General features: G+C 41.0%; 1 protein-coding gene across 1 annotated transcript in view; it reads right to left on the bottom strand.

Annotated features, from left to right (window-relative positions):
* The window catches only part of LOC308610103 (RAD52 motif-containing protein 1-like), a 247,799-nt gene that overhangs the window by 47,167 nt on the left and 177,644 nt on the right, over nucleotides 1–22,988 (bottom strand). The window lies entirely within an intron of this gene.

Genomic DNA, 22,988 nt, shown 5'->3' with positions numbered 1-22,988 from the left:
CCCAAAACCCTAACTCCCTTCCTGTCACGAGGAGAACATCACACAAACCCAAGCTGAGGGACAGTCTATGAAATACGTGAACCAGGACTCTTCAAAATTGTCATTAAGAAAAGGAAAGTCTGGGACTTTCCTGGTGGTGCAGTGCTTAAGAATCCGTCTGCCAATGCAGGGGACACGGGTTCCAGCCGTGGTCTGGGAAGATCCCACATGCCGCAGAGCAACTAAGCCCGTACGTCACGACTACTGAGCCTGTGCCCTAGAGCCCGCGAGCCACAACTGCTGAGGCCACACGCCGCAACTACTGAAGCCCACGCACTCTAGGGCCTGTGTGCCGCAACTACTGAGCCCAGCTGCTGCAATTACTGAAGCCCGCACACTTAGAGCCCGTGCTCCGCAACAAGAGAAACCACAACAATCAGCAGTCCACGCACCACAACAAAGAGTAGCCCCCACTTGCCACAACCAGAGAAAGCCCGCGCGCAGCAACAAAGACCCAACACAGCCAAATATAAACAATAATAAAAATAAATAAATAAAGGCATCCTCACATAAAAACAAAAGAGGAAATAATGTGTTCAAAAAACAATAACTGGTGGGGCAGTGGTTAAGAGTCCGTCAGCCAGTGCAGGAGACACGGGTTTGAGCCCTGGTCCGGGAAGATCCCACATGCTGCAGAGCAACTAAGCCCATGAGCCACAACTACTCAGCCTGCGCGTCAGGAGCCTGTGCTCCGCAACAAGAGGGGCCGCGGCAGTGACAGGCCCACGCACCACGATGAGGAGTGGCCCCTGCTCGCCGCAACTAGAGAAGGCCCTCGCACAGAAACGAAGACCCAACACAGCCAAAAATAAATAAAAAAATAAATAAAAATAAGTACATTTAAAAGGAAAACCTATACATTTCCCTTTGTGCAAATGTAGGTTTTCGAGGCAAGAGTAGAGCCTCAGAAAGAATGTCTGCAAACAGGACAATCACTAGTTCACTAAGTACAAGATGTAGGATACTTTTCAAGAATCCCATCACAGCTAGATAATTGGTCCCGAACCAAAAGTAAATACTGGAAGAAAAATGAAATCAACAGTGTACCACACAGGTGGTAGGCAGACTGGCCTGGACTAAGACATCTTCAGTAATAGATAATAAGGGTGCTGATTTGTAAGCATCATTCTCGTCCCACTGTGGACTTCCTTCTGCGACAGTATAAGGATACCACCAGATCATCTGGAAATCAAGTCATGAAATGTACTTTTATAGTTTTAAAAATCAATTCTTGTCCTTAAATTAACTTTTCTTGTCAGTTTAGTCAGGGTCCTCTATTACTTCTAAATCATTAAATCTTATTTCATTAGAGACAGGCTTCAAAAAATAAAAATAAACTGTGATCAAATAGCAGGAACAAACAGTAGTAAGTGAAATTTCTTCAATCTAAACTGAAGATGATTTCTGTATCTCTGTCTTTTACATTTGTCTCCATTGGGGCAAAAAATTACGTACCTCATAATTAACTTGGCTGGAATGAATCAGACTGCATTTGTAAAATTTCATAAGACCAATGAGCTGTGCTAAACAGTACCACTATCCACCTGAGCAGAAATTACTATCCATAAGTTTCTTTACAAAACTAACAAAACAAAAATTGAAACAAAAGAAGAACTACTAGAAAAATATTAGAGATTCATTTTTTAAGTCAGGAATTTGCCTTTAGTCAGTAATTTGCCTCATACATTATGATTTTCCCTGTGGAAACCCAGTTATTATCCTGAAAACAAGACCACTTTAGAAAGCAAATGCATCGTGACAAAAGAAAGAAAAGGCAGGTTGATACATTATTAAAATAACTCACACGCCATACCCTGAGGAGTAAGGAAGCCATGGCAGAGCAGGCCCCCTACTCCTCAATGGACAGCACAGCTGTGGGGAAGACACTGCAGCTAGCAGAAGCGTGTCACACTTCCTCAGGGAGGAAGCAAGTTACAGACCACTCTAGAGAGGGCGCCCAGAAACTGATGGCCACGCTCATTACCCAACGTCCAGGCTACCCACAGGCTGACTGCAACCCAACGTTCCCACCACTCCAACAAAGGCCCCAGGAACCGTCAGGCCTCTGAGGCTCTGCCAATGCCCTTCCCCCTACCCAAATATCCTTTCCCTCCTCTCTCCGGAACTCAATCCTGCCCAGCTCTAAATGAACACACCAAGGCCTATTTCCCTAAGAATGCCTCTCTCAAAACCAAAATTTCTTCATCTAGAATGATCTGCCTCTTACTCATCCATCATTATCTTGGATTAAATACATCATGTAAGATGCCTTATCTGACCAACACAACTAGTTTACAAATAAGAGTCATGTTTTAGACCATCTATGACATGACATGGCAACCATTCAGCACACTAAAACCATTCAATAAACACTCTAATTGAGTTTCCCAAAGAGTTGACCTAAAATAACCTAAATGCCAAGCATTCCAAGAACCGCCCTGAACCAAATTCACTTCTCATTCGAATGCCAATGTCATACACAGGGATGTTGTATTGTCTTGAAATGTACTTGCCTTTATCCAAAACTAGAATCTCTGATGAATCTATGGGACACACGTGTAAAATATTCTGCAAAGTCAAAAAGCTTTATTTATCGTACTGTGCTTAATATTCACCCAGACCTGCAGTTTTCTCTAAAACTTATACAATTACTGAGTATGCAAGAAGCATTAGAAGAGAGACTAAGTCTATTGAGAAGAAAACTGGAAGCGAAGGTCATCAATCATTTTCTACTTTGAATCATCTCTTTCATAAAGAGGTAAATGCTCCTAAGTTCCAGAATGAATGGAATTCAATACAGCAAAGTAAAATGCTTTCATTACATAAAATAAATATCTTGATGGACCTTCCACCATCTGTTTTAGTAACTTCAATTATAAAAAAAACCCGTAAATTTAAGAAAAGTTATATCAACAGCTAAAATTGAGATTTTTTTTTCCATCTATTACTTTGATTTTCCTGACCCATTTTTGAGAACTGTCAGCATTCTACATCAAGAATTCCAAATTATTTCTTGAAGAGAGTGAGATTCCTCCCAAGTCATTTAACATGCTTACTAATCAATAAAGATATGAAAAAAAAACATATTTATGAAGCAAGCAAATTATATTAAAACACTGACTTTGAGAAAAGGTTGCTGCTTGCCAAGAAAACTTTATTATTATAAAACATTTTCTGCCATTTGTATTTCTTCATTTTCCCTTCCAGCTTATCTGTGTAGCCTTGTAAACACATCATAATCCAAAGCAGTTGAGCTTTATCAATAAAATGTAAATCAATGCAAGAGAGCCAACTGCATAAATAAAACAAAAGTGTACCGTGCTTCCCTGGTGGAGCAGTGGTTGAGAGCCTGCCTGCCGATGCAGGGGACACGGCTTCGTGCCCCGGTCCGGGAAGATCCCACATGCCGCGGAGCGGCTAGGCCCCTGAGCCATGGCCGCTGAGCCTGCGTGTCCTTGGCCTGTGCTCCACCACGGGAGAGGCCACAAGAGTGAGAGGCCCGTGTACCGAAAAAAAGAAAGCATACCACCATCATCCCAAGCAGACTACAATATAGCAAGCAGATTATAAAATAATAGTCTACAAGCCTGCTTTTTAAAATATATATCTAAATGCATTGAATATCTTATATAAAAAGCCAAGAGATAGAGATGAAACAAAATATTAAAAGTAAACATCTCCTTCCCCAAAACCCTACCTCCCTTCCTGTCACGAGGAGAACATCACACAAACCCAAGCTGAGGGACAGTCTATGAAATACGTGAACCAGGACTCTTCAAAATTGTCATTAAGAAAAGGAAAGTCTGGGACTTTCCTGGTGGTGCAGTGCTTAAGAATCCGTCTGCCAATGCAGGGGACACGGGTTCCAGCCGTGGTCTGGGAAGATCCCACATGCCGCAGAGCAACTAAGCCCGTACGTCACGACTACTGAGCCTGCGCCCTAGAGCCCGCGAGCCACAACTGCTGAGGCCACACGCCGCAACTACTGAAGCCCACGCACTCTAGGGCCTGTGTGCCGCAACTACTGAGCCCAGCTGCTGCAATTACTGAAGCCCGCACACTTAGAGCCCGTGCTCCGCAACAAGAGGAACCACAACAATCAGCAGTCCACGCACCACAACAAAGAGTAGCCCCCACTTGCCACAACCAGAGAAAGCCCGCGCGCAGCAACAAAGACCCAACACAGCCAAATATAAACAATAATAAAAATAAATAAATAAAGGCATCCTCACATAAAAACAAAAGAGGAAATAATGTGTTCAAAAAACAATAACTGGTGGGGCAGTGGTTAAGAGTCCGTCAGCCAGTGCAGGAGACACGGGTTTGAGCCCTGGTCCGGGAAGATCCCACATGCTGCAGAGCAACTAAGCCCATGAGCCACAACTACTCAGCCTGCGCGTCAGGAGCCTGTGCTCCGCAACAAGAGGGGCCGCGGCAGTGACAGGCCCACGCACCACGATGAGGAGTGGCCCCTGCTCGCCGCAACTAGAGAAGGCCCTCGCACAGAAACGAAGACCCAACACAGCCAAAAATAAATAAAAAAATAAATAAAAATAAGTACATTTAAAAGGAAAACCTATACATTTCCCTTTGTGCAAATGTAGGTTTTCGAGGCAAGAGTAGAGCCTCAGAAAGAATGTCTGCAAACAGGACAATCACTAGTTCACTAAGTACAAGATGTAGGATACTTTTCAAGAATCCCATCACAGCTAGATAATTGGTCCCGAACCAAAAGTAAATACTGGAAGAAAAATGAAATCAACAGTGTACCACACAGGTGGTAGGCAGACTGGCCTGGACTAAGACATCTTCAGTAATAGATAATAAGGGTGCTGATTTGTAAGCATCATTCTCGTCCCACTGTGGACTTCCTTCTGCGACAGTATAAGGATACCACCAGATCATCTTGAAATCAAGTCATGAAATGTACTTTTATAGTTTTAAAAATCAATTCTTGTCCTTAAATTAACTTTTCTTGTCAGTTTAGTCAGGGTCCTCTATTACTTCTAAATCATTAAATCTTATTTCATTAGAGACAGGCTTCAAAAAATAAAAATAAACTGTGATCAAATAGCAGGAACAAACAGTAGTAAGTGAAATTTCTTCAATCTAAACTGAAGATGATTTCTGTATCTCTGTCTTTTACATTTGTCTCCATTGGGGCAAAAAATTACGTACCTCATAATTAACTTGGCTGGAATGAATCAGACTGCATTTGTAAAATTTCATAAGACCAATGAGCTGTGCTAAACAGTACCACTATCCACCTGAGCAGAAATTACTATCCATAAGTTTCTTTACAAAACTAACAAAACAAAAATTGAAACAAAAGAAGAACTACTAGAAAAATATTAGAGATTCATTTTTTAAGTCAGGAATTTGCCTTTAGTCAGTAATTTGCCTCATACATTATGATTTTCCCTGTGGAAACCCAGTTATTATCCTGAAAACAAGACCACTTTAGAAAGCAAATGCATCGTGACAAAAGAAAGAAAAGGCAGGTTGATACATTATTAAAATAACTCACACGCCATACCCTGAGGAGTAAGGAAGCCATGGCAGAGCAGGCCCCCTTCTCCTCAATGGACAGCACAGCTGTGGGGAAGACACTGCAGCTAGCAGAAGCGTGTCACACTTCCTCAGGGAGGAAGCAAGTTACAGACCACTCTAGAGAGGGCGCCCAGAAACTGATGGCCACGCTCATTACCCAACGTCCAGGCTACCCACAGGCTGACTGCAACCCAACGTTCCCACCACTCCAACAAAGGCCCCAGGAACCGTCAGGCCTCTGAGGCTCTGCCAATGCCCTTCCCCCTACCCAAATATCCTTTCCCTCCTCTCTCCGTAACTCAATCCTGCCCAGCTCTAAATGAACACACCAAGGTCTATTTCCCTAAGAATGCCTCTCTCAAAACCAAAATTTCTTCATCTAGAATGATCTGCCTCTTACTCATCCATCATTATCTTGGATTAAATACATCATGTAAGATGCCTTATCTGACCAACACAACTAGTTTAGAAATAAGAGTCATGTTTTAGACCATCTATGACATGACATGGCAACCATTCAGCACACTAAAACCATTCAATAAACACTCTAATTGAGTTTCCCAAAGAGTTGACCTAAAATAACCTAAATGCCAAGCATTCCAAGAACCGTCCTGAACCAAATTCACTTCTCATTCGAATGCCAATGTCATACACAGGGATGTTGTATTGTATTGAAATGTACTTGCCTTTATCCAAAACTAGAATCTCTGATGAATCTATGGGACACACGTGTAAAATATTCTGCAAAGTAAAAAAGATTCATTTATTGTATTGTGCTTAATATTCAGCCAGACATGCATTTTTCTCTAAAATATATACAATTACGGAGTATGCAAGAAGCATTAGAAGAGAGAGTAAATCTATTGAGAAGAAAACTGGAAGCTAAGGTCATCAATCATTTTCTACTTTGAATAATCTCCTTCATAAAGAAGTAAATTCTCCTGAATCCCAGAAAGAATGGAATTAAATACAGCAAAGTATAATATTTTAAATACATAAAATATATATATTGACGGACCTTCTACCAACTATTTTAGTAACTTCAATTATTTAAAAACACCATAAATTTAAGAAAAGTTATATCAAGAGCTAAAATTGAAAATTATTTTCCACCTATTAGTTTGAGTTTCCTGACCCATTTTTGAGAATTGTCAGCATTCTGGATCAATAATTCCAAATTATTTCTTGAATAGAGTGAGATTCCTCCTAAGTCATTTAACATGCTTACTAATCAATAAAGAAATGAAAAAAACAAAAAACCCATATTTATGAAGAAAGCAAATTATATTACAAGACTGACTTTGAGAAAATTATGCTGATTGCCAAGAAAATTTTATTATTATAAAACATTTTCTGTCATTTGTATTTCTTCATTTTCCCTTCCAGGTTATCTGTGTAGCCTTGTAAACATATCATAATCCAAAGAAGCTAACCTTTATAAATAAAATGCAAATCATCACAAGACAGCAAACTGCATAATTAAAACAAAAGTATACTGGTCTTCCATCGTGGCACAGGGATTGAGAGTCTGCCTGCCGATGCAGGGGACACGGGTTCGTGCACTGGTGCAGAAAGATTCCACATGCCGTGGAGTGGCTAGGCCCATGAGACATGGCCGCTGAGCCTGTGCATCCGGAGCCTGTGCTCCACAACGGGAGAAGCAACAACAGTCAGAGGACCACGTAGTGAAAAAAAAAAAGCATACAACCATCATCCCAAGCAGATTACAAAAAGGAAAGCACATTATAAAATAGTAGTCTAGAAGCCTGCTTTTGAAAATATCTATCTATATGCATTGAATATCTTATATAAAAAGACAAGAGATAGAGATGAAACAAAATATTAAAAGTAAACATCTCCTTCCCCAAAATCCTAACTCCATTCCAGTCATGATGAGAACATCACACAAACCCAAGTTGAGGGACAGTCTATGAAATACGTGAACCAGGACTCTTCAAAATTGTCATTAAGAAAAGGAAAGTCTTTGACTTTTCTGTTGGTGCAGTGGTTAAGAATCCGTCTGCCAATGCAGGGGACATGGGTTCCAGCCCTGGTGTGGGAAGATCCCACACGTTGCAGAGCAACTAAGACCGTACGTCACAACAACTGAGCCTGCGCTGTAGAGCCCGCGAGCCACAACTACTGAGGCCACACGTACCAACTACTGAAGCCTGCACATGCTAGGGCCTGTGTGCCGCAACTACTGACCCCAGGTGCTGCAATTACTGAAGCCCGCACACTTAGAGCCCATGTTCCACAACAAGAGAAGCCACCTCAATGAGAAGTCTGCACAGCACAACAAAGAGTAGCCGCAACTTGCCAAAACCAGAGAAAGCCCGCGGGCAACAACAAAGACCCAACACAGCCAAATATAAACAATAATAAAGATAAATAAATAAAGGCATCATCACATAAAAACAAATGAGGAAATAAAATTTTTCAAAAAAGAATAACTGGTGGGGCAGTGGTTAAGAGTCCGCCTGCCAGTGCAGGAGACACGGGTTTGAACCCTGGTCCGGAAAGATCCCACATGCTTCATAGCAACTAAGCCCGTGAGCAACAACTACTCAAGCTGTGCGTCTGGAGCCTGTGCTCCGCAACAAGAGGGACCACGACAGTGAGAGGCCCAGGCACAATGATGAGGAGTGCCCCAGCTGGCCACAAAGAGAGAAGGCCTTCGCACAGAAAAGAAGACCGAACACACCCAAAAATAAATAAAAAATAAATAAAAATAAATACATTTAAAAGGAAAAGCTATACATTTCCCTTCCTGCAAATGTAGGTTTTCGAGGCAAGAGTAGAGCCTCAGAAAGAATGTCTGCAAACAGGACAATCACTAGTTCAATAAGTACAAGATGTAGGATACTTTTCAAGAATCCCATCACAGCTAGATAATTGGTCCCGAACCAAAAGTAAATACTGGAAGAAAAATGAAATCAACAGTGTACCACACAGGTGGTAGGCAGACTGGCCTGGACTAAGACATCTTCAGTAATAGATAATAAGGGTGCTGATTTGTAAGCATCATTCTCGTCCCACTGTGGACTTCCTTCTGCGACAGTATAAGGATACCACCAGATCATCTGGAAATCAAGTCATGAAATGTACTTTTATATTTTAAAAAATCAATTATTGTCCTTAAATTAACTTTTCTTATCAGTTTAGTCAGGGTCCTCTATTACTTCTAAATCATTAAATCTAATTTGATTAGAGACAGGCTTCAAAAAATAAAAATAAACTGTGATCAAATAGCAGGAACAAACAGTAGCAACTAAAATTTCCTCAATCTAAACTGAAGATGATTCCTGTGTCTCTGACTTTTACATTTGTCTCCATTAGGGGACAAAACTATGTACCTCATAACTAACTTGGCTGGAATGAATCAGACTGCATTTGTAAAATTTCATAAGACCAATGAGCTGTGCTAAACAGTACCACTATCCACCTGAGCAGAAATTACTATCCATATGTTTCTTTACATAACTAACAAAACAAAAATTGAAACAAAAGAAGAACTCCTAGAAAAATATTAGAGATTCATTTTTTAAGTCAGGAATTTGCCTTTAGTCAGTAATTTGCCTCATACATTATGATTTTCCCTGTGGAAACCCAATTATTATCCTGAAAACAAGACCACTTTAGAAAGCAAATGCATCGTGACAAAAGAAAGAAAAGGCAGGTTGATACATTATTAAAATAACTCACACGCCATACCCTGAGGAGTAAGGAAGCCATGGCAGAGCAGGCCCCCTTCTCCTCAATGGACAGCACAGCTGTGGGGAAGACACTGCAGCTAGCAGAAGCGTGTCACACTTCCTCAGGGAGGAAGCAAGTTACAGACCACTCTAGAGAGGGCGCCCAGAAACTGATGGCCACGCTCATTACCCAACGTCCAGGCTACCCACAGGCTGACTGCAACCCAACTTTCCCACCATTCCCACAAAGGCCCCAGGAACCGTCAGGCCTCTGAGGCTCTGCCAATGCCCTTCCCCCTACCCAAATATCCTTTCCCTCCTCTCTCCGGAACTCAATCCTGCCCAGCTCTAAATGAACACACCAAGGCCTATTTCCCTAAGAATGCCTCTCTCAAAACCAAAATTACTTCCTCTAGAATGATCTGCCTCTTACTCATCCTTCATTAACTTGGATTAAATACATCATGTAAGACGCCTTATCTGACCAACACAACTAGTTTAGAAATAAGAGTCATGTTTTAGACCATCTATGACATGACATGGCAACCATTCAGCTCACTAAAACCATTCAATAAACACTCTAATTGAATTTCCCAAAGAGTTGACCTAAAATAACCTAAATGCCAAGCATTCCAAGAACCCTCCTGAACCAAATTCACTTCTCATTCGAATGCCAATGTCATACACAGGGATGTTGTATTGTCTTGAAATGTACTTGCCTTTATCCAAAACTAGAATCTCTGATGAATCTATGGGACACACATGTAAAATATTCTGCAAAGTCAAAAAGCTTTATTTATCGTACTGTGCTTAATATTCAGCCAGACCTGCAGTTTTCTCTAAAACTTATACAATTACTGAGTATGCAAGAAGCATTAGAAGAGAGACTAAGTCTATTGAGAAGAAAACTGGAAGCGAAGGTCATCAATCATTTTCTACATGGAATCATCTCTTTCATAAAGAGGTAAATGCTCCTAAATTCCAGAATGAATGGAATTCAATACAGCAAAGTAAAATGCTTTCATTACATAAAATAAATATCTTGATGGACCTTCCACCATCTGTTTTAGTAACTTCAATTATAAAAAAACCCCTAAATTTAAGAAAAGTTATATCAACAGCTAAAATTGAGATTTTTTTTCCATCTATTACATTGATTTTCCTGACCCAGTTTTGAGAATTCTCAGCATTCTATATCAAGAATTCCAAATTATTTCTTGAAGAGAGTGAGATTCCTCCCAAGTCATTTAACATGCTTACTAATCAATAAAGATATGAAAAAACAAAAAAAAACATATTTATGAAGCAAGCAAATTATATTAAAACACTGACTTTGAGAAAAGGTTTCTGCTTGCCAAGAAAATTTTATTATTATAAAACATTTTCTGTCATTTGTATTTCTTCATTTTCCCTTCCAGATTATCTGTGTAGCCTTGTAAACACATCATAATCCAAAGCAGTTGAGCTTTATTATCAATAAAATGTAAATCAATGCAAGAGAGCCAACTGCATAAATAAAACAAAAGTGTACCGTGCTTCCCTGGTGGAGCAGTGGTTGAGAGCCTGCCTGCCGATGCAGGGGACACGGCTTCGTGCCCCGGTCTGGGAAGATCCCACATGCCGCGGAGCGGCTAGGCCCCTGAGCCATGGCCGCTGAGCCTGGGTGTCCGTAGCCTGTGCTCCACCACGGGAGAGGCCACAAGAGTGAGAGGCCCGTGTACCGAAAAAAAGAAAGCATACCACCATCATCCCAAGCAGACTACAATATAGCAAGCAGATTATAAAATAATAGTCTACAAGCCTGCTTTTTAAAATATATATCTAAATGCATTGAATATCTTATATAAAAAGCCAAGAGATAGAGATGAAACAAAATATTAAAAGTAAACATCTCCTTCCCCAAAACCCTTACTCCCTTCCTGTCACGAGGAGAACATCACACAAACCCAAGCTGAGGGACAGTCTATGAAATACGTGAACCAGGACTCTTCAAAATTGTCATTAAGAAAAGGAAAGTCTGGGACTTTCCTGGTGGTGCAGTGGTTAAGAATCCGTCTGCCAATGCAGGGGACACGGGTTCCAGCCGTGGTCTGGGAAGATCCCACATGCCGCAGAGCAACTAAGCCCGTACGTCACGACTACTGAGCCTGTGCTCTAGAGCCCGCGAGCCACAACTGCTGAGGCCACACGCCGCAACTACTGAAGCCCACGCACTCTAGGGCCTGTGTGCCGCAACTACTGAGCCCAGCTGCTGCAATTACTGAAGCCCGCACACTTAGAGCCCGTGCTCCGCAACAAGAGAAACCACAACAATCAGCAGTCCACGCACCACAACAAAGAGTAGCCCCCACTTGCCACAACCAGAGAAAGCCCGCGCGCAGCAACAAAGACCCAACACAGCCAAATATAAACAATAATAAAAATAAATAAATAAAGGCATCCTCACATAAAAACAAAAGAGGAAATAATGTTTTCAAAAAACAATAACTGGTGGGGCAGTGGTTAAGAGTCCGTCAGCCAGTGCAGGAGACACGAGTTTGAGCCCTGGTCCGGGAAGATCCCACATGCTGCAGAGCAACTAAGCCCATGAGCCACAACTACTCAGCCTGCGCGTCAGGAGCCTGTGCTCCGCAACAAGAGGGGCTGCGGCAGTGACAGGCCCACGCACCACGATGAGGAGTGGCCCCTGCTCGCCGCAAGTAGAGAAGGCCCTCGCACAGAAACGAAGACCCAACACAGCCAAAAATAAATAAAAAAATAAATAAAAATAAGTACATTTAAAAGGAAAACCTATACATTTCCCTTTGTGCAAATGTAGGTTTTCGAGGCAAGAGTAGAGCCTCAGAAAGAATGTCTGCAAACAGGACAATCACTAGTTCACTAAGTACCAGATGTAGGATACTTTTCAAGAATCCCATCACAGCTAGATAATTGGTCCCGAACCAAAAGTAAATACTGGAAGAAAAATGAAATCAACAGTGTACCACACAGGTGGTAGGCAGACTGGCCTGGACTAAGACATCTTCAGTAATAGATAATAAGGGTGCTAATTTGTAAGCATCATTCTCGTCCCACTGTGGACTTCCTTCTGCGACAGTATAAGGATACCACCAGATCATCTTGAAATCAAGTCATGAAATGTACTTTTATAGTTTTAAAAATCAATTCTTGTCCTTAAATTAACTTTTCTTGTCAGTTTAGTCAGGGTCCTCTATTACTTCTAAAACATTAAATCTTATTTGATTAGAGACAGGCTTCAAAAAATAAAAATAAACTGTGATCAAATAGCAGGAACAAACAGTAGTAAGTGAAATTTCTTCAATCTAAACTGAAGATGATTTCTGTATCTCTGTCTTTTACATTTGTCTCCATTGGGCAAAAAATTACGTACCTCATAGTTAACTTGGCTGGAATGAATCAGACTGCATTTGTAAAATTTCATAAGACCAATGAGCTGTGCTAAACAGTACCACTATCCACCTGAGCAGAAATTACTATCCATAAGTTTCTTTACAAAACTAACAAAACAAAAATTGAAACAACAGAAGAACTACTAGAAAAATATTAGAGATTCATTTTTTAAGTCAGGAATTTGCCTTTAGTCAGTAATTTGCCTCATACATTATGATTTTCCCTGTGGAAACCCAGTTATTATCCTGAAAACAAGACCACTTTAGAAAGCAAATGCATCGTGACAAAAGAAAGAAAAGGTAGGTTGATACATTATTAAAATAACTCACACGCCATACCCTGAGGAGTAAGGAAGCCATGGCAGAGCAGGCCCCCTTCTCCTCAATGGACAGCACAGCTGTGGGGAAGACACTGCAGCTAGCAGAAGCGTGTCACACTTCCTCAGGGAGGAAGCAAGTTACAGACCACTCTAGAGAGGGCGCCCAGAAACTGATGGCCACGCTCATTACCCAACGTCCAGGCTACCCACAGGCTGACTGCAACCCAACGTTCCCACCACTCCAACAAAGGCCCCAGGAACCGTCAGGCCTCTGAGGCGCTGCCAATGCCCTTCCCCCTACCCAAATATCCTTTCCCTCCTCTCTCCGGAACTCAATCCTGCCCAGCTCTAAATGAACACACCAAGGCCTATTTCCCTAAGAATGCCTCTCTCAAAACCAAAATTTCTTCATCTAGAATGATCTGCCTCTTACTCATCCATCATTATCTTGGATTAAATACATCATGTAAGATGCCTTATCTGACCAACACAACTAGTTTACAAATAAGAGTCATGTTTTAGACCATCTATGACATGACATGGCAACCATTCAGCACACTAAAACCATTCAATAAACACTCTAATTGAGTTTCCCAAAGAGTTGACCTAAAATAACCTAAATGCCAAGCATTCCAAGAACCGCCCTGAACCAAATTCACTTCTCATTCGAATGCCAATGTCATACACAGGGATGTTGTATTGTCTTGAAATGTACTTGCCTTTATCCAAAACTAGAATCTCTGATGAATCTATGGGACACACGTGTAAAATATTCTGCAAAGTCAAAAAGCTTTATTTATCGTACTGTGCTTAATATTCACCCAGACCTGCAGTTTTCTCTAAAACTTATACAATTACTGAGTATGCAAGAAGCATTAGAAGAGAGACTAAGTCTATTGAGAAGAAAACTGGAAGCGAAGGTCATCAATCATTTTCTACTTTGAATCATCTCTTTCATAAAGAGGTAAATGCTCCTAAGTTCCAGAATGAATGGAATTCAATACAGCAAAGTAAAATGCTTTCATTACATAAAATAAATATCTTGATGGACCTTCCACCATCTGTTTTAGTAACTTCAATTATAAAAAAAACCCGTAAATTTAAGAAAAGTTATATCAACAGCTAAAATTGAGATTTTTTTTTCCATCTATTACTTTGATTTTCCTGACCCATTTTTGAGAACTGTCAGCATTCTACATCAAGAATTCCAAATTATTTCTTGAAGAGAGTGAGATTCCTCCCAAGTCATTTAACATGCTTACTAATCAATAAAGATATGAAAAAAAAACATATTTATGAAGCAAGCAAATTATATTAAAACACTGACTTTGAGAAAAGGTTGCTGCTTGCCAAGAAAACTTTATTATTATAAAACATTTTCTGCCATTTGTATTTCTTCATTTTCCCTTCCAGCTTATCTGTGTAGCCTTGTAAACACATCATAATCCAAAGCAGTTGAGCTTTATCAATAAAATGTAAATCAATGCAAGAGAGCCAACTGCATAAATAAAACAAAAGTGTACCGTGCTTCCCTGGTGGAGCAGTGGTTGAGAGCCTGCCTGCCGATGCAGGGGACACGGCTTCGTGCCCCGGGCCGGGAAGATCCCACATGCCGCGGAGCGGCTAGGCCCCTGAGCCATGGCCGCTGAGCCTGCGTGTCCTTGGCCTGTGCTCCACCACGGGCGAGGCCACAAGAGTGAGAGGCCCGTGTACCGAAAAAAAGAAAGCATACCACCATCATCCCAAGCAGACTACAATATAGCAAGCAGATTATAAAATAATAGTCTACAAGCCTGCTTTTTAAAATATATATCTAAATGCATTGAATATCTTATATAAAAAGCCAAGAGATAGAGATGAAACAAAATATTAAAAGTAAACATCTCCTTCCCCAAAACCCTAACTCCCTTCCTGTCACGAGGAGAACATCACACAAACCCAAGCTGAGGGACAGTCTATGAAATACGTGAACCAGGACTCTTCAAAATTGTCATTAAGAAAAGGAAAGTCTGGGACTTTCCTGGTGGTGCAGTGCTTAAGAATCCGTCTGCCAATGCAGGGGACACGGGTTCCAGCCGTGGTCTGGGAAGATCCCACATGCCGCAGAGCAACTAAGCCCGTACGTCACGACTACTGAGCCTGCGCCCTAGAGCCCGCGAGCCACAACTGCTGAGGCCACACGCCGCAACTACTGAAGCCCACGCACTCTAGGGCCTGTGTGCCGCAACTACTGAGCCCAGCTGCTGCAATTACTGAAGCCCGCACACTTAGAGCCCGTGCTCCGCAACAAGAGGAACCACAACAATCAGCAGTCCACGCACCACAACAAAGAGTAGCCCCCACTTGCCACAACCAGAGAAAGCCCGCGCGCAGCAACAAAGACCCAACACAGCCAAATATAAACAATAATAAAAATAAATAAATAAAGGCATCCTCACATAAAAACAAAAGAGGAAATAATGTGTTCAAAAAACAATAACTGGTGGGGCAGTGGTTAAGAGTCCGTCAGCCAGTGCAGGAGACACGGGTTTGAGCCCTGGTCCGGGAAGATCCCACATGCTGCAGAGCAACTAAGCCCATGAGCCACAACTACTCAGCCTGCGCGTCAGGAGCCTGTGCTCCGCAACAAGAGGGGCCGCGGCAGTGACAGGCCCACGCACCACGATGAGGAGTGGCCCCTGCTCGCCGCAACTAGAGAAGGCCCTCGCACAGAAACGAAGACCCAACACAGCCAAAAATAAATAAAAAAATAAATAAAAATAAGTACATTTAAAAGGAAAACCTATACATTTCCCTTTGTGCAAATGTAGGTTTTCGAGGCAAGAGTAGAGCCTCAGAAAGAATGTCTGCAAACAGGACAATCACTAGTTCACTAAGTACAAGATGTAGGATACTTTTCAAGAATCCCATCACAGCTAGATAATTGGTCCCGAACCAAAAGTAAATACTGGAAGAAAAATGAAATCAACAGTGTACCACACAGGTGGTAGGCAGACTGGCCTGGACTAAGACATCTTCAGTAATAGATAATAAGGGTGCTGATTTGTAAGCATCATTCTCGTCCCACTGTGGACTTCCTTCTGCGACAGTATAAGGATACCACCAGATCATCTTGAAATCAAGTCATGAAATGTACTTTTATAGTTTTAAAAATCAATTCTTGTCCTTAAATTAACTTTTCTTGTCAGTTTAGTCAGGGTCCTCTATTACTTCTAAATCATTAAATCTTATTTCATTAGAGACAGGCTTCAAAAAATAAAAATAAACTGTGATCAAATAGCAGGAACAAACAGTAGTAAGTGAAATTTCTTCAATCTAAACTGAAGATGATTTCTGTATCTCTGTCTTTTACATTTGTCTCCATTGGGGCAAAAAATTACGTACCTCATAATTAACTTGGCTGGAATGAATCAGACTGCATTTGTAAAATTTCATAAGACCAATGAGCTGTGCTAAACAGTACCACTATCCACCTGAGCAGAAATTACTATCCATAAGTTTCTTTACAAAACTAACAAAACAAAAATTGAAACAAAAGAAGAACTACTAGAAAAATATTAGAGATTCATTTTTTAAGTCAGGAATTTGCCTTTAGTCAGTAATTTGCCTCATACATTATGATTTTCCCTGTGGAAACCCAGTTATTATCCTGAAAACAAGACCACTTTAGAAAGCAAATGCATCGTGACAAAAGAAAGAAAAGGCAGGTTGATACATTATTAAAATAACTCACACGCCATACCCTGAGGAGTAAGGAAGCCATGGCAGAGCAGGCCCCCTTCTCCTCAATGGACAGCACAGCTGTGGGGAAGACACTGCAGCTAGCAGAAGCGTGTCACACTTCCTCAGGGAGGAAGCAAGTTACAGACCACTCTAGAGAGGGCGCCCAGAAACTGATGGCCACGCTCATTACCCAACGTCCAGGCTACCCACAGGCTGACTGCAACCCAACGTTCCCACCACTCCAACAAAGGCCCCAGGAACCGTCAGGCCTCTGAGGCTCTGCCAATGCCCTTCCCCCTACCCAAATATCCTTTCCCTCCTCTCTCCGGAACTCAATCCTGCCCAGCTCTAAATGAACACACCAAGGTCTATTTCCCTAAGAATGCCTCTCTCAAAACCAAAATTTCTTCATCTAGAATGATCTGCCTCTTACTCATCCATCATTATCTTGGATTAAATACATCATGTAAGATGCCTTATCTGACCAACACAACTAGTTTAGAAATAAGAGTCATGTTTTAGACCATCTATGACATGACATGGCAACCATTCAGCACACTAAAACCATTCAATAAACACTCTAATTGAGTTTCCCAAAGAGTTGACCTAAAATAACCTAAATGCCAAGCATTCCAAGAACCGTCCTGAACCAAATTCACTTCTCATTCGAATGCCAATGTCATACACAGGGATGTTGTATTGTATTGAAATGTACTTGCCTTTATCCAAAACTAGAATCTCTGATGAATCTATGGGACACACGTGTAAAATATTCTGCAAAGTAAAAAAGATTCATTTATTGTATTGTGCTTAATATTCAGCCAGACATGCATTTTTCTCTAAAATATATACAATTACGGAGTATGCAAGAAGCATTAGAAGAGAGAGTAAATCTATTGAGAAGAAAACTGGAAGCTAAGGTCATCAATCATTTTCTACTTTGAATAATCTCCTTCATAAAGAAGTAAATTCTCCTGAATCCCAGAAAGAATGGAATTAAATACAGCAAAGTATAATATTTTAAATACATAAAATATATATATTGACGGACCTTCTACCAACTATTTTAGTAACTTCAATTATTTAAAAACACCATAAATTTAAGAAAAGTTATATCAAGAGCTAAAATTGAAAATTATTTTCCACCTATTAGTTTGAGTTTCCTGACCCATTTTTGAGAATTGTCAGCATTCTGGATCAATAATTCCAAATTATTTCTTGAATAGAGTGAGATTCCTCCTAAGTCATTTAACATGCTTACTAATCAATAAAGAAATGAAAAAAACAAAAAACCCATATTTATGAAGAAAGCAAATTATATTACAAGACTGACTTTGAGAAAATTATGCTGATTGCCAAGAAAATTTTATTATTATAAAACATTTTCTGTCATTTGTATTTCTTCATTTTCCCTTCCAGGTTATCTGTGTAGCCTTGTAAACATATCATAATCCAAAGAAGCTAACCTTTATAAATAAAATGCAAATCATCACAAGACAGCAAACTGCATAATTAAAACAAAAGTATACTGGTCTTCCATCGTGGCACAGGGATTGAGAGTCTGCCTGCCGATGCAGGGGACACGGGTTCGTGCACTGGTGCAGAAAGATTCCACATGCCGTGGAGTGGCTAGGCCCATGAGACATGGCCGCTGAGCCTGTGCATCCGGAGCCTGTGCTCCACAACGGGAGAAGCAACAACAGTCAGAGGACCACGTAGTGAAAAAAAAAAAGCATACAACCATCATCCCAAGCAGATTACAAAAAGGAAAGCACATTATAAAATAGTAGTCTAGAAGCCTGCTTTTGAAAATATCTATCTATATGCATTGAATATCTTATATAAAAAGACAAGAGATAGAGATGAAACAAAATATTAAAAGTAAACATCTCCTTCCCCAAAATCCTAACTCCATTCCAGTCATGATGAGAACATCACACAAACCCAAGTTGAGGGACAGTCTATGAAATACGTGAACCAGGACTCTTCAAAATTGTCATTAAGAAAAGGAAAGTCTTTGACTTTTCTGTTGGTGCAGTGGTTAAGAATCCGTCTGCCAATGCAGGGGACATGGGTTCCAGCCCTGGTGTGGGAAGATCCCACACGTTGCAGAGCAACTAAGACCGTACGTCACAACAACTGAGCCTGCGCTGTAGAGCCCGCGAGCCACAACTACTGAGGCCACACGTACCAACTACTGAAGCCTGCACATGCTAGGGCCTGTGTGCCGCAACTACTGACCCCAGGTGCTGCAATTACTGAAGCCCGCACACTTAGAGCCCATGTTCCACAACAAGAGAAGCCACCTCAATGAGAAGTCTGCACAGCACAACAAAGAGTAGCCGCAACTTGCCAAAACCAGAGAAAGCCCGCGGGCAACAACAAAGACCCAACACAGCCAAATATAAACAATAATAAAGATAAATAAATAAAGGCATCATCACATAAAAACAAATGAGGAAATAAAATTTTTCAAAAAAGAATAACTGGTGGGGCAGTGGTTAAGAGTCCGCCTGCCAGTGCAGGAGACACGGGTTTGAACCCTGGTCCGGAAAGATCCCACATGCTTCATAGCAACTAAGCCCGTGAGCAACAACTACTCAAGCTGTGCGTCTGGAGCCTGTGCTCCGCAACAAGAGGGACCACGACAGTGAGAGGCCCAGGCACAATGATGAGGAGTGCCCCAGCTGGCCACAAAGAGAGAAGGCCTTCGCACAGAAAAGAAGACCGAACACACCCAAAAATAAATAAAAAATAAATAAAAATAAATACATTTAAAAGGAAAAGCTATACATTTCCCTTCCTGCAAATGTAGGTTTTCGAGGCAAGAGTAGAGCCTCAGAAAGAATGTCTGCAAACAGGACAATCACTAGTTCAATAAGTACAAGATGTAGGATACTTTTCAAGAATCCCATCACAGCTAGATAATTGGTCCCGAACCAAAAGTAAATACTGGAAGAAAAATTAAATCAACAGTGTACCACACAGGTGGTAGGCAGACTGGCCTGGACTAAGACATCTTCAGTAATAGATAATAAGGGTGCTGATTTGTAAGCATCATTCTCGTCCCACTGTGGACTTCCTTCTGCGACAGTATAAGGATACCACCAGATCATCTGGAAATCAAGTCATGAAATGTACTTTTATATTTTAAAAAATCAATTATTGTCCTTAAATTAACTTTTCTTATCAGTTTAGTCAGGGTCCTCTATTACTTCTAAATCATTAAATCTAATTTGATTAGAGACAGGCTTCAAAAAATAAAAATAAACTGTGATCAAATAGCAGGAACAAACAGTAGCAACTAAAATTTCCTCAATCTAAACTGAAGATGATTCCTGTGTCTCTGACTTTTACATTTGTCTCCATTAGGGGACAAAACTATGTACCTCATAAATAACTTGGCTGGAATGAATCAGACTGCATTTGTAAAATTTCATAAGACCAATGAGCTGTGCTAAACAGTACCACTATCCACCTGAGCAGAAATTACTATCCATAAGTTTCTTTACATAACTAACAAAACAAAAATTGAAACAAAAGAAGAACTCCTAGAAAAATATTAGAGATTCATTTTTTAAGTCAGGAATTTGCCTTTAGTCAGTAATTTGCCTCATACATTATGATTTTCCCTGTGGAAACCCAATTATTATCCTGAAAACAAGACCACTTTAGAAAGCAAATGCATCGTGACAAAAGAAAGAAAAGGCAGGTTGATACATTATTAAAATAACTCACACGCCATACCCTGAGGAGTAAGGAAGCCATGGCAGAGCAGGCCCCCTTCTCCTCAATGGACAGCACAGCTGTGGGGAAGACACTGCAGCTAGCAGAAGCGTGTCACACTTCCTCAGGGAGGAAGCAAGTTACAGACCACTCTAGAGAGGGTGCCCAGAAACTGATGGCCACGCTCATTACCCAACGTCCAGGCTACCCACAGGCTGACTGCAACCCAACTTTCCCACCATTCCCACAAAGGCCCCAGGAACCGTCAGGCCTCTGAGGCTCTGCCAATGCCCTTCCCCCTACCCAAATATCCTTTCCCTCCTCTCTCCGGAACTCAATCCTGCCCAGCTCTAAATGAACACACCAAGGCCTATTTCCCTAAGAATGCCTCTCTCAAAACCAAAATTACTTCCTCTAGAATGATCTGCCTCTTACTCATCCTTCATTAACTTGGATTAAATACATCATGTAAGACGCCTTATCTGACCAACACAACTAGTTTAGAAATAAGAGTCATGTTTTAGACCATCTATGACATGACATGGCAACCATTCAGCTCACTAAAACCATTCAATAAACACTCTAATTGAATTTCCCAAAGAGTTGACCTAAAATAACCTAAATGCCAAGCATTCCAAGAACCCTCCTGAACCAAATTCACTTCTCATTCGAATGCCAATGTCATACACAGGGATGTTGTATTGTCTTGAAATGTACTTGCCTTTATCCAAAACTAGAATCTCTGATGAATCTATGGGACACACATGTAAAATATTCTGCAAAGTCAAAAAGCTTTATTTATCGTACTGTGCTTAATATTCACCCAGACCTGCAGTTTTCTCTAAAACTTATACAATTACTGAGTATGCAAGAAGCATTAGAAGAGAGACTAAGTCTATTGAGAAGAAAACTGGAAGCGAAGGTCATCAATCATTTTCTACTTGGAATCATCTCTTTCATAAAGAGGTAAATGCTCCTAAATTCCAGAATGAATGGAATTCAATACAGGAAAGTAAAATGCTTTCATTACATAAAATAAATATCTTGATGGACCTTCCACCATCTTTTTTAGTAACTTCAATTATAAAAAAACCCCTAAATTTAAGAAAAGTTATATCAACAGCTAAAATTGAGATTTTTTTTCCATCTATTACATTGATTTTCCTGACCCTTTTTTGAGAATTCTCAGCATTCTATATCAAGAATTCCAAATTATTTCTTGAAGAGAGTGAGATTCCTCCCAAGTCATTTAACATGCTTACTAATCAATAAAGATATGAAAAAACAAAAAAAAACATATTTATGAAGCAAGCAAATTATATTAAAACACTGACTTTGAGAAAAGGTTTCTGCTTGCCAAGAAAATTTTATTATTATAAAACATTTTCTGTCATTTGTATTTCTTCATTTTCCCTTCCAGATTATCTGTGTAGCCTTGTAAACACATCATAATCCAAAGCACTTGAGCTTTATTATCAATAAAATGTAAATCAATGCAAGAGAGCCAACTGCATAAATAAAACAAAAGTGTACCGTGCTTCCCTGGTGGAGCAGTGGTTGAGAGCCTGCCTGCCGATGCAGGGGACACGGCTTCGTGCCCCGGTCTGGGAAGATCCCACATGCCGCGGAGCGGCTAGGCCCCTGAGCCATGGCCGCTGAGCCTGGGTGTCCGTAGCCTGTGCTCCACCACGGGAGAGGCCACAAGAGTGAGAGGCCCGTGTACCGAAAAAAAGAAAGCATACCAGCATCATCCCAAGCAGACTACAATATAGCAAGCAGATTATAAAATAATAGTCTACAAGCCTGCTTTTTAAAATATATATCTAAATGCATTGAATATCTTATATAAAAAGCCAAGAGATAGAGATGAAACAAAATATTAAAAGTAAACATCTCCTTCCCCAAAACCCTTACTCCCTTCCTGTCACGAGGAGAACATCACACAAACCCAAGCTGAGGGACAGTCTATGAAATACGTGAACCAGGACTCTTCAAAATTGTCATTAAGAAAAGGAAAGTCTGGGACTTTCCTGGTGGTGCAGTGGTTAAGAATCCGTCTGCCAATGCAGGGGACACGGGTTCCAGCCGTGGTCTGGGAAGATCCCACATGCCGCAGAGCAACTAAGCCCGTACGTCACGACTACTGAGCCTGCGCCCTAGAGCCCGCGAGCCACAACTGCTGAGGCCACACGCCGCAACTACTGAAGCCCACGCACTCTAGGGCCTGTGTGCCGCAACTACTGAGCCCAGCTGCTGCAATTACTGAAGCCCGCACACTTAGAGCCCGTGCTCCGCAACAAGAGGAACCACAACAATCAGCAGTCCACGCACCACAACAAAGAGTAGCCCCCACTTGCCACAACCAGAGAAAGCCCGCGCGCAGCAACAAAGACCCAACACAGCCAAATATAAACAATAATAAAAATAAATAAATAAAGGCATCCTCACATAAAAACAAAAGAGGAAATAATGTGTTCAAAAAAAATAACTGGTGGGGCAGTGGTTAAGAGTCCGTCAGCCAGTGC

This window comes from Mesoplodon bidens, assembly GCF_964165515.1.
Source record: "Mesoplodon bidens genome assembly, contig: HAP1_SCAFFOLD_150, whole genome shotgun sequence".
In the NCBI taxonomy this organism is placed as follows: domain Eukaryota; kingdom Metazoa; phylum Chordata; class Mammalia; order Artiodactyla; family Ziphiidae; genus Mesoplodon; species Mesoplodon bidens.
Note: the sequence above shows the minus strand (reverse complement) of the source record. Positions and strands in the feature narration are given on the sequence as shown.